Source organism: Neoarius graeffei, chromosome 16 (assembly GCF_027579695.1).
Source record: "Neoarius graeffei isolate fNeoGra1 chromosome 16, fNeoGra1.pri, whole genome shotgun sequence".
Lineage (NCBI taxonomy): Eukaryota > Metazoa > Chordata > Actinopteri > Siluriformes > Ariidae > Neoarius > Neoarius graeffei.
The window spans coordinates 31,401,660-31,414,216 of NC_083584.1; the positions used below are offsets into that span (position 1 = coordinate 31,401,660).

At 41.2% G+C, this 12,557-nt stretch overlaps 1 protein-coding gene across 1 annotated transcript in view; it reads left to right on the forward strand.

Moving 5' to 3' along the window:
• Positions 1-12,557, forward strand: part of gabbr2 (gamma-aminobutyric acid (GABA) B receptor, 2) — a 428,647-nt gene that overhangs the window by 268,695 nt on the left and 147,395 nt on the right. The gene's annotated exons all lie outside the window — the stretch shown is intronic.

The following is a 12,557-nucleotide window of genomic DNA, read 5'->3' on the forward strand; positions in this document are numbered from 1 at the left end:
AAAACAACACTGATTGTCAATGAAGCTTGGAGAAACAATTCTTCTATATACAGGCCTTACATTGTATGTGTTCTAAGTATCCTTTAACAATCTGTTGTACTCGAGGGCAATGAGCCTGTGTAAAGAGTCAAATTCTTGGTGTCCCTGGCGGCCATTTATGCTAAAAAAGCACTAACTTTATGGGCAACTAGAAAGATCTACGCATGCCGTTTTTGCTGAGATGTCAAGCGACATTTCCTCAGGCACATGTACTATAAAAGCCACTTTATGATTGGTGTTGTTGACATGCATGAGTGAGACATTACTGAGTGTAGACAGGGTTGAGGAAAGGCAGTGGTTTAGGGGTGGGGTAAGAGATCAGTACATGGCATGGGAGACCAGGAGCAAAAAGAAAATCTAATAGAAAACAAACAAACAAACAAACAAAAAAAAAACAGAAGCAGCTCTCAGAGGTGAGAGCTGTACAGATTTGGTATGCAGGGAGCATCGTGCCTGCAGACATGCTTTGTGTGTGTGTGTGTGTGTGTGTGTGTGTGTGTGTGTGTGTGTGTGTGTGTGTAGTGACAGGATGCTGCTGGATGCAAAAAAAAAAAGAGAAAGAGAGCTAAAGGAAAGAAAAAAGCTTGACAGCAAATGTAAAGCTGTTGAATATAGCTGAGCAAAGAGCAAAGCATGAGAGCTAATATAGTGTAAATCACCATTAGTCGTTTTGAACCCTCTTAGGTCTTAGCCAGAGGTTATTTCACATCTATCATTGTCCCCTTGCTGAAGTGCGGTAGACATTCAGCTTGACAGCACCTTCCCTGGGCCCTGAGAACACAACCTCCCTCCTCAGCACTGCACAATAATGGAGTGAAAATCACAGCAGTAAAACAAACAGCTCTATAGGAACAAAGGGAGCAGCAGTGTAAGCAGAACAGCAAAACAAGATAGTTTATAGAGAAGTGCTGTGTGGGGGATTTTACAGGAGAATGTGAGTTTGGGGTGGTAATTCCCACAGCGACAACTTTTTCCACAAAATATGACTGTGCTGCTCATTTTGCAGAATAAGCACTGAAACATCAGCTGTGCATGGTCCCCAGTATAACTGCCTTATTTGCAGTCTGTGGTTTTGCATATATCTTTTGAATATTCAAGATTGTTCTCTGGCCCACTTTACACGGGGACGGTCTGAAACAAAAACGCAAGAGTCCGTTTTCGTTCTCACTTTTTTCCGCGTCTACACGACCGTTTTCAAGGAGGAAATCTGCGTCTATACGGTGAAGCATAAATGTGTGGAATTCAATTGGATGTGCATGCCAGGCGGCTAGGTGGTGCTGTGAAAGACCTCCGCTATGTCTGCACACATGCGCAACGTCTTCTGTCTTGTCTGATCTGCACATCTGCGCCACGAAAACTTTGACTACTCTGGCTATGGTAAGTAAGAAAGTAAGTAAAAAAGTAAGAGCATACTGTACCCGCCTCTGTTCATTAACGGTATATGTGCAGATTCGGTATAGATGTTCGAAGGACTCCTGGACATTTATTAAAGCTGCCAGAGCAGTTTGAAGGTCCGTTGGATCGATGTAATCAGACATGCTCTTACTTTTTTACTTACTTTCTTACTTCCCGGGCTGGCATGTACAGTATATGACATATGTATGACGTAAATGCGTACCCGACGTGAGCAGATCCGAGCAGAGTTTCGCGTATTAGGTAGTTTAGACGGATATGCAACGGGGGCTGTTTTTAACTTATCCACTCTGGAAGGTGTTTTCAATTTTTTCTGTTTTTCAGCCTCGGAAACGCCGTCCCCGTGTAGACGAAAGGCACTTCCGATAAAATATTTAGTCGTTTTTACCCGACAGCGTCCTCGTGTAAACGGGCCCTCTGTCGGCCCTGCGATGACTTGGCAACTTGTCCAGGATGTACTCCGCCTCTCATACATAGTCAGCTGGGATAGGCTCCAGCTTGCCTGCGACCTTGCAGGATAAGCAGCTACGGATAATGGATGGATGGATGGATGGATGAATGGAAGATTGTTCTCTCAAAGGACGTTTTCCTAAACCTATAAGATTTCTTATCACTGTTGAGTGCTCCCTGCACTCCAGGTCCCTTTATTCTGTAAACTCTGACTCCTGGACTCTGCGCAACGTCTTCCGTCTTGTCTGATCTGCACATCTGCGCCGCGAAAACTTTGACTACTCTGGCTATGGTAAGTAAGAAAGTAAGTAAAAAAGTAAGAGCATACTGTACCCGCCTCTGTTCATTAACGGTATATGTGCAGATTCGGTATAGATGTTCGAAGGACTCCTGGACGTTTATTAAAGCTGCCAGAGCAGCTTGAAGGTCCGTTGGATCGATGTAATCAGACATGCTCTTACTTTTTTACTTACTTTCTTACTTCCCGGGCTGGCATGTACAGACGGTGTTTTCAATTTTTTCTGTTTTTCAGCCTCAGAAACGCCGTCCCCGTGTAGACGAAAGGCACTTCCAATAAAATATTTAGTCATTTTTACCCGACAGCGTCCTCGTGTAAACGGGCCCTCTGTCGGCCCTACGATGACTTGGCGACTTGTCCAGGGTGTACTCCGCCTCTCATACATAGTCAGCTGGGATAGGCTCCAGCTTGCCTGCGACCTTGCAGGATAAGCAGCTACGGATAATGGATGGATGGATGGATGGATGGAAGATTGTTCTCTCAAAGGACGTTTTCCTAAACCTATAAGATTTCTTATCACTGTTGAGTGCTCCCTGCACTCCAGGTCCCTTTATTCTGTAAACTCTGACTCCTGGACTCTCTTTTTCAGAGACTGAAACCACCGAGCAGAGCTATTGATCGAGCGGCAGCACACTTCAGGAAGTAAAACATTAGCTCAGTGAAGTCTCTGGGGAGTACAGATCACTCTAATGAGAGATGGAGGGCTAAACCGCTGCTGAACTTTTGACTGGATCAGAGCCAGCTACAGCTTTGCCTGCTTTAAAGCTGAACCTCAAACTCATTTGTTTCCTGTTGTCCATGTTGTAAATCTACAACAGTTCGAAATGTCAAATAAAGAAATATACATCCGGTCTTTGAAATCACTTTGCTTAATGGTGTAGTCGGCGAATGTGATAGAAGTTGGCAAAAGCTTAATATCGACTAGACATCTTTCTTTTCTAGTAACATTAGCTACCCAATATGATTTTGAGTTTGAAAAGAGTTTGCGAGCATGTCAGGTGGAGCTTCAGTGCTACAGGTTCTACAAGCTAGTCAGTAAACCCAGTAGGTTGCTTCAGAGGCAATTAGGTATTGTAAGTGTTGACAGAAAATGTACTTTTAATACTTAAGTATTTTTAAAAGCAAGTACTTCAGTACTTTGACTTAAGTAAAAAATTTGACTGTACAATTACTTTCACTTGTATCGGAGTAACATTTAGCCAGTGGGATCTGTACTTTGACTTAAGTAATGAAGTTGGGTACTTTGTCCACCTCTGCTTGTTAGTAGTAGTTGTTGCTCAAGAGTCTGGTAGTCTTCACAACTAAACATGACCAAAAACTACCAACTGTCACAGAAAGAGATTGTTTAAATTGCTAACCATATACTTTGGGTGTTTCCTTAATGTTTGTTTGAACTAGTAGTTATTGCCCGTGAACCTGATTTCCTCTGAATGGTACCTTTGTATAACATAGGTCTAGAAGGCCCAGTGGAGAGCTGAGTGGACACATGTGATATATATGTTTTCAATGTGTTCTGTCAAAACACTTCCATAGTGGAAGTCTCCGGAGAGGAGCACTGATTGTGAGGGCCCGGACAATGGAAACTCTGGAGCGAGTTGGGGAGGGTATTCCCTACTGAGGCTGTGCGCAGTGTGTTAGCGTGAGCATGTAGCCTATGGGAAATGATAGTGTCTTGGATTAGCACAGTGTGTTAGTGCAAGCATGTAGCCTATGGGAAATGAATAGTGTGTTTAGCGTGAGCATGTAGCCTATGGGAAATGAATAGTGTGTTGGATTAGCACAGTGTGTTAGCGTGAGCATGTAGCCTATGGGAAATGATAGTGTCTTGGATTAGCACAGTGTGTTAGCTTGAGCATATAGCCCATGGGAAATTATAATGTCTTGGATTAGCAGAGTGTGTTAGCGTGAGCATGTAGCCTATGGGAAATGAATAGTGTGTTTAGCGTGAGCATGTAACCTATAGGAAATGAACAGTGTGTTGGATTAGCACAGTGTGTTAGTGTGAGCATATAGCCCGTGGGAAATGAATAGTGTGTTTAGCGTGAGCATGTAGCCTATGGGAAATGATAAAGTCTTGGATTAGCATAGTGTGTTAGCGTGAGCATGTAGCCTATGGGAAATGAATAGTGTGTTTAGCATGAGCATGTAGCCTATGGGAAATGAATAGTGTGTTGGATTAGAACAGTGTGTTAGCGTGAGCATATAGCCTATGGGAAATGATAGTGTCTTGGATTAGCACAGTGTATTAGCACGAGCATGTACAGTGGTGCTTGAAAGTTTGTGAACCCTTTAGAATTTTCTGTACTTCTGCATAAATATGATCTAAAATATCATCAGATTTTCACACAAGTCCTAAAAGTAGATAAAGAGAACCCAGTTAAACAAATGAGACAAAAATATTATACTTGGTCATTTATTTATTGAGGAAAATGATCCAATATTACGTATCTGTGAGTGGCAAAAGTATGTGAACCTCTAGGATTAGCAGTTAATATAAAGGTGAAATTAGAGTCAGGTGTCTTCAATCAATGGGATGACAATCAGGTGTGAGTGGGCACCAGGGGCGTCACTAGACCCAAGACCATACTGGGGCACAAAAGGGGCACAGGAAATGTATGCGAGCGCGCGAAGCGCGCGAGCTAAAAATTTTGCACTATATTTATATTTATATTTATATTTTTTATATAATATATATTACATTTTATGTAATATATATTATATTTTATGTAATATATATTTATATATTGATATTTATATTTAGAAACGGCCTGCTTAAAACTAGTCACTAGAGCTGTAAAACTCAAAATGATTACGAGGACACTGAATCCAGGTCAATCATTTAATAATAACAGTATGAATATTTGCAACATTTGTGATAATAGCAATGTAATACTTATACTGTTGGTAATATTGTAAAAGAACATATTAACATACAATACAACACCGCCGAGTTTTTAAACTCAACCAAGAGTACTTAATGGCCAACAGTATTCACACTTGATACCTTTTAAATCACCAAACATATCTTTGTAAGCACACGCATTTTCAGCATTGAACATCTCTAAACACAATCCAAAAGCCTCTAAAAGCACCACTGTGTGTGTGTGTGTGTGTGTGTGTGTGTGTGTGTGTGTGTGTGTGTGTGTTACAAAAATGACAGTGGAATTACTGTCTACTAACCTGTAAACAGTTGAAAAACACGGAGAGATGGTTTCCCCTGCTCTGAATTTCATTGCATCTGAGGGCTGCTGGAGTCTGCGGTCCCCATAGCAACCAAGATGTTACTCATGTCACGCGCACACTTTTTTCACATTGCTTAGTGTGCGCGAGGCCAGCCAAAACTACCAATGTAAAAGCATTGTAGATGGTCTTCTTCGCGCATCGGTTAGCCTACCCCACGTTATGAATTAATTAAATTGCAGCTATTCCCAAGTTTAAAATTCAGAGCGTTTCGTCACTGGATTTTTTTTACTGGGGCACTACAGATCTATACTGGGGCACGTGCCCCAGTAAAATACCCCTGGCGACGCCGATGGTGGGCACCCTGTTTTATTTAAAGAACAGGGATCTATCAAAGTCTGATCTTCACAACACATGTTTGTGGAAATGTATCATGGCACGAACAAAGAAGATTTCTGAGGACCTCAGAGAAAGCATTGTTGATGCTCATCAGGCTGGAAAAGATTATAAAACCATCTCTAAAGAGTTTGGACTCCATCAATCCACAGTCAGACAGATTGTGTACAAATGGAGGAAATTCAAGACCATTGTTACCCTCCCCAGGAGTGGTCGACCAACAAAGATCACTCCAAGAGCAAGATGTGTACAAGTAATAGTCAGTGAGGTCACAAAGGACCCCAGGGTAACTTTTAAGCAACTGAAGGCCTCTCTCACATTGGCTAATGTTAATGTTCATGAGTCCACCATCAGGAGAACACTGAACAACAATGGTGTGCATGGCAGGGTTGCAAGGAGAAAGCCACTGCTCTCCAAAAAGAACATTGCTGCTCATCTGCAGTTTGCTAAAGATTACGTGGACAAGCCAGAAGGCTATTGGAAAAATGTTTCGTGGACGGATGGGGCCAAAATAGAACTTTTTAGTTTAAATAAGAAGCATTATGTTTGGAGAAAGGAAAACACTGCATTCCAGCATAAGAACCTTATCCCATCTGTGAAACGTGGTGGTGGTAGTATCATGGTTTGGGCCTGTTTTGCTGCATCTGAGCCAGGACGGCTTGCCATCATTGATGGAACAATGAATTCTGAATTATACCAGCGAATTCTAAAGGAAACTGTCAGGACATCTGTCCATGAACTGAATCTCAAGAGAAGGTGGGTCATGCAGCAAGACAACGACCCTAAGCACACAAGTCGTTCTACCAAAGAATGGTTAAAGAAGAATAAAGTTAATGTTTTGGAATGGCCAAGTCAAAGTCCTGACCTTAATCCAATCGAAATGTTGTGGAAGGACCTGAAGCGAGCAGTTCATGTGAGGAAACCCACCAACATCACAGAGTTGAAGCTGTTCTGTACAGATGAATGGGCTAAAATTCCTTCAAGCCGGTGTGCAGGACTGATCAACAGTTACCGGAAATGTTTAGTTGCAGTTATTGCTGCACAAGGGGGTCACACCAGATACTGAAAGCAAAGGTTCACATCCTTTTGCCACTCACAGATATGTAATATTGGATCATTTTCCTCAATAAATAAATGACCAAGTATAATATTTTAATCTCATTTGTTTAACTGGGTTCTCTTTATCTACTTTTAGGACTTGTGTGAAAATCTGGTGATGTTTTAGGTCATATTTATGCAGAAATATAGAAAATTCTGAAGGGTTCACAAACTGTCAAGCACCACTGTAGACTATGGGAAATGATAGTGTCTTGGATTAGCACAGTGTGTTAGCGTGAGCATGTAACCTATGGGAAATTAATAGTGTGTTAGATTAGTATTAATCCCATGTTTAGGACAATCGAAAATGTTGTCTTGGGACCCTCTGAGATGCCACCAATCCATGTGCAAAGTATAGCGTATGTGCGTCCAGCTGTGTCGATTTGTATAAGTGAATAAACAGAGAGACAGACAGCTTTCCTTTAGTAGTATAGATAAGAAAGGACAAAAATGTGTAAACAGCATAGGTCAAAGAGCAGGCAGCAACAAACTAGAATAACCTGAGAGACCACCAGGAGAGCATCAAAATCAAACCTGGAGAATAGAACTAAAGCTTGCATTTATGGGCATAAAGCATAATAAGACTTTGTGATGAAATGAAGAAACAGCATGATATACATAGCCAAACTAATCAAAAACTAAAACAAAACAGGTAGACACAAAATGGTAACAAATCAAGACAGGACGGGGGCAGCGATGGGACCAGTGATGCAGCAGGGGAATCTGTGAGAGTTTCTGGTCCACATCATTTTCTTTCTCCCATTTATAGAGCCTGGAGCACCAAAGAGGCTGGAGTTTTTCCTCTGAACAAGTATTTTATTGAAGCTGCCAGAATATGAGGAGAACTTGGCCAAATATTATAAAAAGAATTCTTACCTAAGATAACCGGTATATAGGCATCATGAGTCAGCTGACATAAGCTTTGGTCCTGCTCCACTTCATAACTAAGAGGGAATAGAGCCTCGATTACACTTTCACACCTGCACAGCATTTACGGTACACCCCCCACCTCCCTGCAGTCTGTCTGTCTGTCTGTTTGTCTCTCTCTCTCTCTCTCTCTCTCTCTCTCTCTCTCTCTCTCTCTCTCTCTGTCTCTCTCTAACACACACACCAGGGCTTTACATTAACTTTTTTGCTCACCAGCCACTGTGGCTAGTGGTTTTCCCGAGTCACTAGCCATTCAGTCTTTTCACTAGCCACAATTTTGTTGCCAGGAAATCGAAGTTTTTTCTTCACCATGATACGTTAAAGTTCGGAAGATCTAGATTTAATTATGAATGGCAGCGTATAATGTATCTCTACAGTAGCACTCAAGTATTCAGTGCTGTTAAGGTAGCTCCCTATATGAAAACATGCAACCAATTCAGACAAAAATATAAACAGAGTATTCTGTTTATTGAACTCAAATTCAAGCCCCTTACAATATGAAATATCGTATAATATGAAAAATAACATTCAGTACAACTGAACTGATTCTAATATTAAAAGTCCAATTCAAAACATTTATCATTGAAAAACATTTGATGTTTTGATATGCACGGATTATGTGCATTATCAAGTATTATTATGTATATTATGTATTATCTATTAAGTGTGTGTGTGTGTGTGTGTGTGTGTGTGTGTGTGTGTGTGTGTGTGAGAACATGTGTAGAGAGAGACATTAAATGTCCTCATTACATTCATCATCAGATGAGTCTGAATGGTCCATGAAAAATGGTTTTCGTGACCTGAGGCTTCCAGCAGGCCATAAGTTGATGGCTGGGGCGAGATCAATCTCTTTCCAATCGCGTGAACGTTTCTAAACAGCAGCTCCATCCTCTCCAGCTCATCCGACTTCATGACAGCCAGGGACTGAAAGCAATGCTGTCCTGTAGTGACCAGCCGTCTTTGCCTGTTTTGATGTTATAGTACCGATGTGTGTATTTGACTTTTCGTGGCCCTTTATAGTTTCGAGTTTAAAATTACTGGTGCCTGTCTTTGCCAGACTTTCTACAGTCTTCGCAGTACATGGTATTTTCGGTTTTGCTATGAACTAGCCAATCTCACCCGAACTTCCATTTGTTATTGAACTGTCTTATCTTCCTATTAGCGTCTTGTTCATCTCCATGGCCGCAGCCAGCTCTGAGGCCCCCGCGGTCCAGACCTCAGTCATTTTTAAGAGCCGAAAATACATTTGTATGCTAAATATTCAACTGGATAAAAAAATAAAGAATAACATTAAAACGTCTCCGTAAAAAGTGCATTGTTAATGTCTCTGTTTGGTGCACGCGGCTCTGAGAACACAAAAGCGAATGAGCGCACACACGACTCGGGGGAGGAATACAGTGCAGGAGACACGGGGTTTCCATGGTAACCATCAGCGCACTTTCATGAAGCTGTTAAATTTATATTTTCGAACTTTGTAGTCAGCTGGGATAGACTCCAGCTTGCCTGCGACCCTATAGAACAGGATAAAGCAGCTAGAGATAATGAGATGAGATTATTTCCCAGCTTAAGGTCGTTCCATATCGTGAAATACCGTGACCTCGGCCCAGAGGCCTCGGTCAGTATTTTCAAGACCTCGGTCACGGTATTTCATGATACAGACCCCCCCCAGCTGGTAAATAATACACACACACACACACACACACACACACACACACACACACACACACACACACGACGGTACTGTTCCATCCTGGGTTATGAGAGATGTGTTACACTGATTCTGACAACATGATGACATCGTGGCTACAGCCTACAAAAAAAAAAAACTTACGAATGAGTAGGTACACCTTTTCAACCAACAGGGAACAGGTTCTTGAACCAATTCCATTCAGGATTCTTTGAACAAGAACAGAATTCGTTCTCTGTGGGTCGAAAAGGGGTAACGTCCCAGTTTGGTTATACTAAACATAAGCACTAATGGAACGCTGCTCAGCCAATCAAATTAGTGAGTCTGTATATTACTGAACTGTTGTATAATTAGTTAATGAGCTGATTATAGCTGAACCAGGGGAAAATGGTGCATTCCAGGACCACATTCAGGAACCTGTGGTGTAATGTGAAGGTGGCCATGTTTTGCCTCTAGTAGCTTTCCATAAAGAGGAGCTCAAGAGGAGCTCATATGACTCTCTGAGAAGATTAGGTTTACTTTTCAGGTTTACTCCGTACTACATGTGCAGCAGTGCAGTTGTAGCCTGCCTTGTTTGTGATTTTAAAAATAAATCATTAGATAAGCCAAAGCAGTAGAGTGGAAAGTTTCAACTTATGTTTGCCTTGGATAACTTTGCCTAAAACATGGTGGTGTATACTGATTTTTTCCCAGAATTTTTTTTTTTTTGTGTAGGTATAAAGGATGCCAGATTGTATCTTAGTTCCATAGGCTACATGGTTAGGGGATCTTTTGTCCTCATTGCTTGGGCCAGATCAAACCATTAAACAAGCTTAAATTATTCTTACTCTTGCCACATACATGATTTTTTTTTTCAAAACTGATGATATTCAGTTCAAACACCATTAAAAGTAATTTCAGGAATAGATATCTTGTGTGATGTGTAATTCACCCTCTTATTTAACCCTTTGATGCAAAACATGGGTCAAAAGTGACCCGGCTGAGTTTTTATCTTCTATATCTTTGCAATAAATTAATTCCATCATTCAGTATTCAAGATATTCCTCAATTAACTTGTTTTTGATCATCATACATCCTTATTTTATTTTTTCCTTTCTTACTTTTTGAATAAAAACCCTTTTTGTATCACTACCCTTCTAATGCACAACATGGGTCAAAAACGACCTGCATTCATTTTCCAGGTTATTTCATGTATGGCTGAGTGTTTCTATGATATACTTTTGAAATAAATTCATTTTGTCATTTACTTTTCCAAATATGCAGTAAATATCTTGATTTTGTTTAGCACAAATCATCATTTTTATTTTTCCTTTCTTAAGTTATGAACAAGCACAGCTTTTGTAATTCTACATCAAGTTTACACACATGGGTCAGAACCGACCCGCATGCATTTACTCCAGCGTTTGGTGGGAACTGTGAATTGTGCTTGCGTCAGACATTTCACAGCTCAGCACAGCGTCCTTTGCCCATCTAATACATGGAAGTAATGTTTTTCAATTGTTCTAACATTACCTTAGAAAAAAATTGATTATGTTTAGGTTCCCTTGAGAGTGAGTAGATTACTTGTCAGAAAGTTACAAGTAATTACTATTAGCTACCGAGCTGTTGACATATTCTACTTTAGTTAGCTAATTTTATTGTCGTTGGCTTAGCTAACTACATAGTTAATAAATAAATAACTGGCCCCATTCACTGCTAAAGTAATTACTTGAAACAAATTATTTTTATAGTATTAAGACATTTAATTTTAAATCACACTTGGATGACCCATGTGTAGTAATATAAAAAGTATTTTTGTTCATAAAGTAGGAAAGAAAAAATTAAATTAATGATTTGTGGGAATTAAAAACAAGATATTTAAAGAATACTTGGAATATTCAATCATAACATAAATTGATTTCAAAAGATAGAGCAAAGAAAAACTCAGTCAGCATGAAATAACCTGGAAAATGAATGCGGGTCATTTTTGACCCATGTTGTGCATTAGAAGGGGTGTGCATATGTTTCGCATCAAAGGGTTAAATATGTCGAAAATGTTTCAGCGCAGGGTGGCATGGTGGTGTAGTGGTTAGCGCTGTCACCTCACAGCAAGGAGGTCCGGGTTCGAGCCCCATGCCCGATGAGGGCCTTTCTGTGTGGAGTTTGCATGTTCTCCCCGTGTCCGCGTGGGTTTCCTCCGGGTGCTCCGGTTTCCCCCACAGTCCAAAGACATGCAGGTTAGGTTAACTGGTGACTCTAAATTGACCGTAGGTGTGAATGTGAGTGTGAATGGTTGTCTGTGTCTATGTGTCAGCCCTGTGATGACCTGGCGACTTGTCCAGGGTGTACCCCGCCTTTCGCCCGTAGTCAGCTGGGATAGGCTCCAGCTTGCCTGCGACCCTGTAGAACAGGATAAAGCGGCTAGAGATAATGAGATGAGATGAGATGTTTCGGTGCGCGCTTTGCGCATCATGGACCTCGGTGATTTTAAAATGCTGCTCCGGCCCTGCTCAACTCTGCCTCTTTTTCCCTGAGCAGCAGGGTTTGAAACTCCAGCTATGTGCCGCCACATAGTGCGCTTGTCAGTCGTCAGCAACTTTGTTGCTTCGTTCATTAACCGCAGGTTACTGCATCACTGATTTTATCTGAGCCGTTAACGAACGTTCTAAACAATTCTAACATGTTGTCAGAATGTTTATGCAGGTGCTCATGGGAGTTGTAAATGCGTAATATTACATTGCAATGCGTTTATTATATCAGATGTCTTCAGAGAAAACTACAATTAAAATGTATTGTCATACCACAAAATAAACCACCCGCCAAAGTGGCGAGTGGGACTAAAGTCATTACCTGCTAAAGCCGAATTTTACCCCCATTTGGCGGGTGGGTTGGTGCTAATGTAAAGCCCTGACACACACACACTATCTCTCTCTCACGTATGTACGCTTGCTCGCTCGCTCATCATCAAGGCTGCCTCTATCTTAGAGCCCATGGAAAACTGGTAGTTGGGTCATTTACAGGCAGGTATGGAGGATTCACTCAACAAATACAGAGTTTATGGCTCTGTACAGGACACTTCAGTTCTTCCAC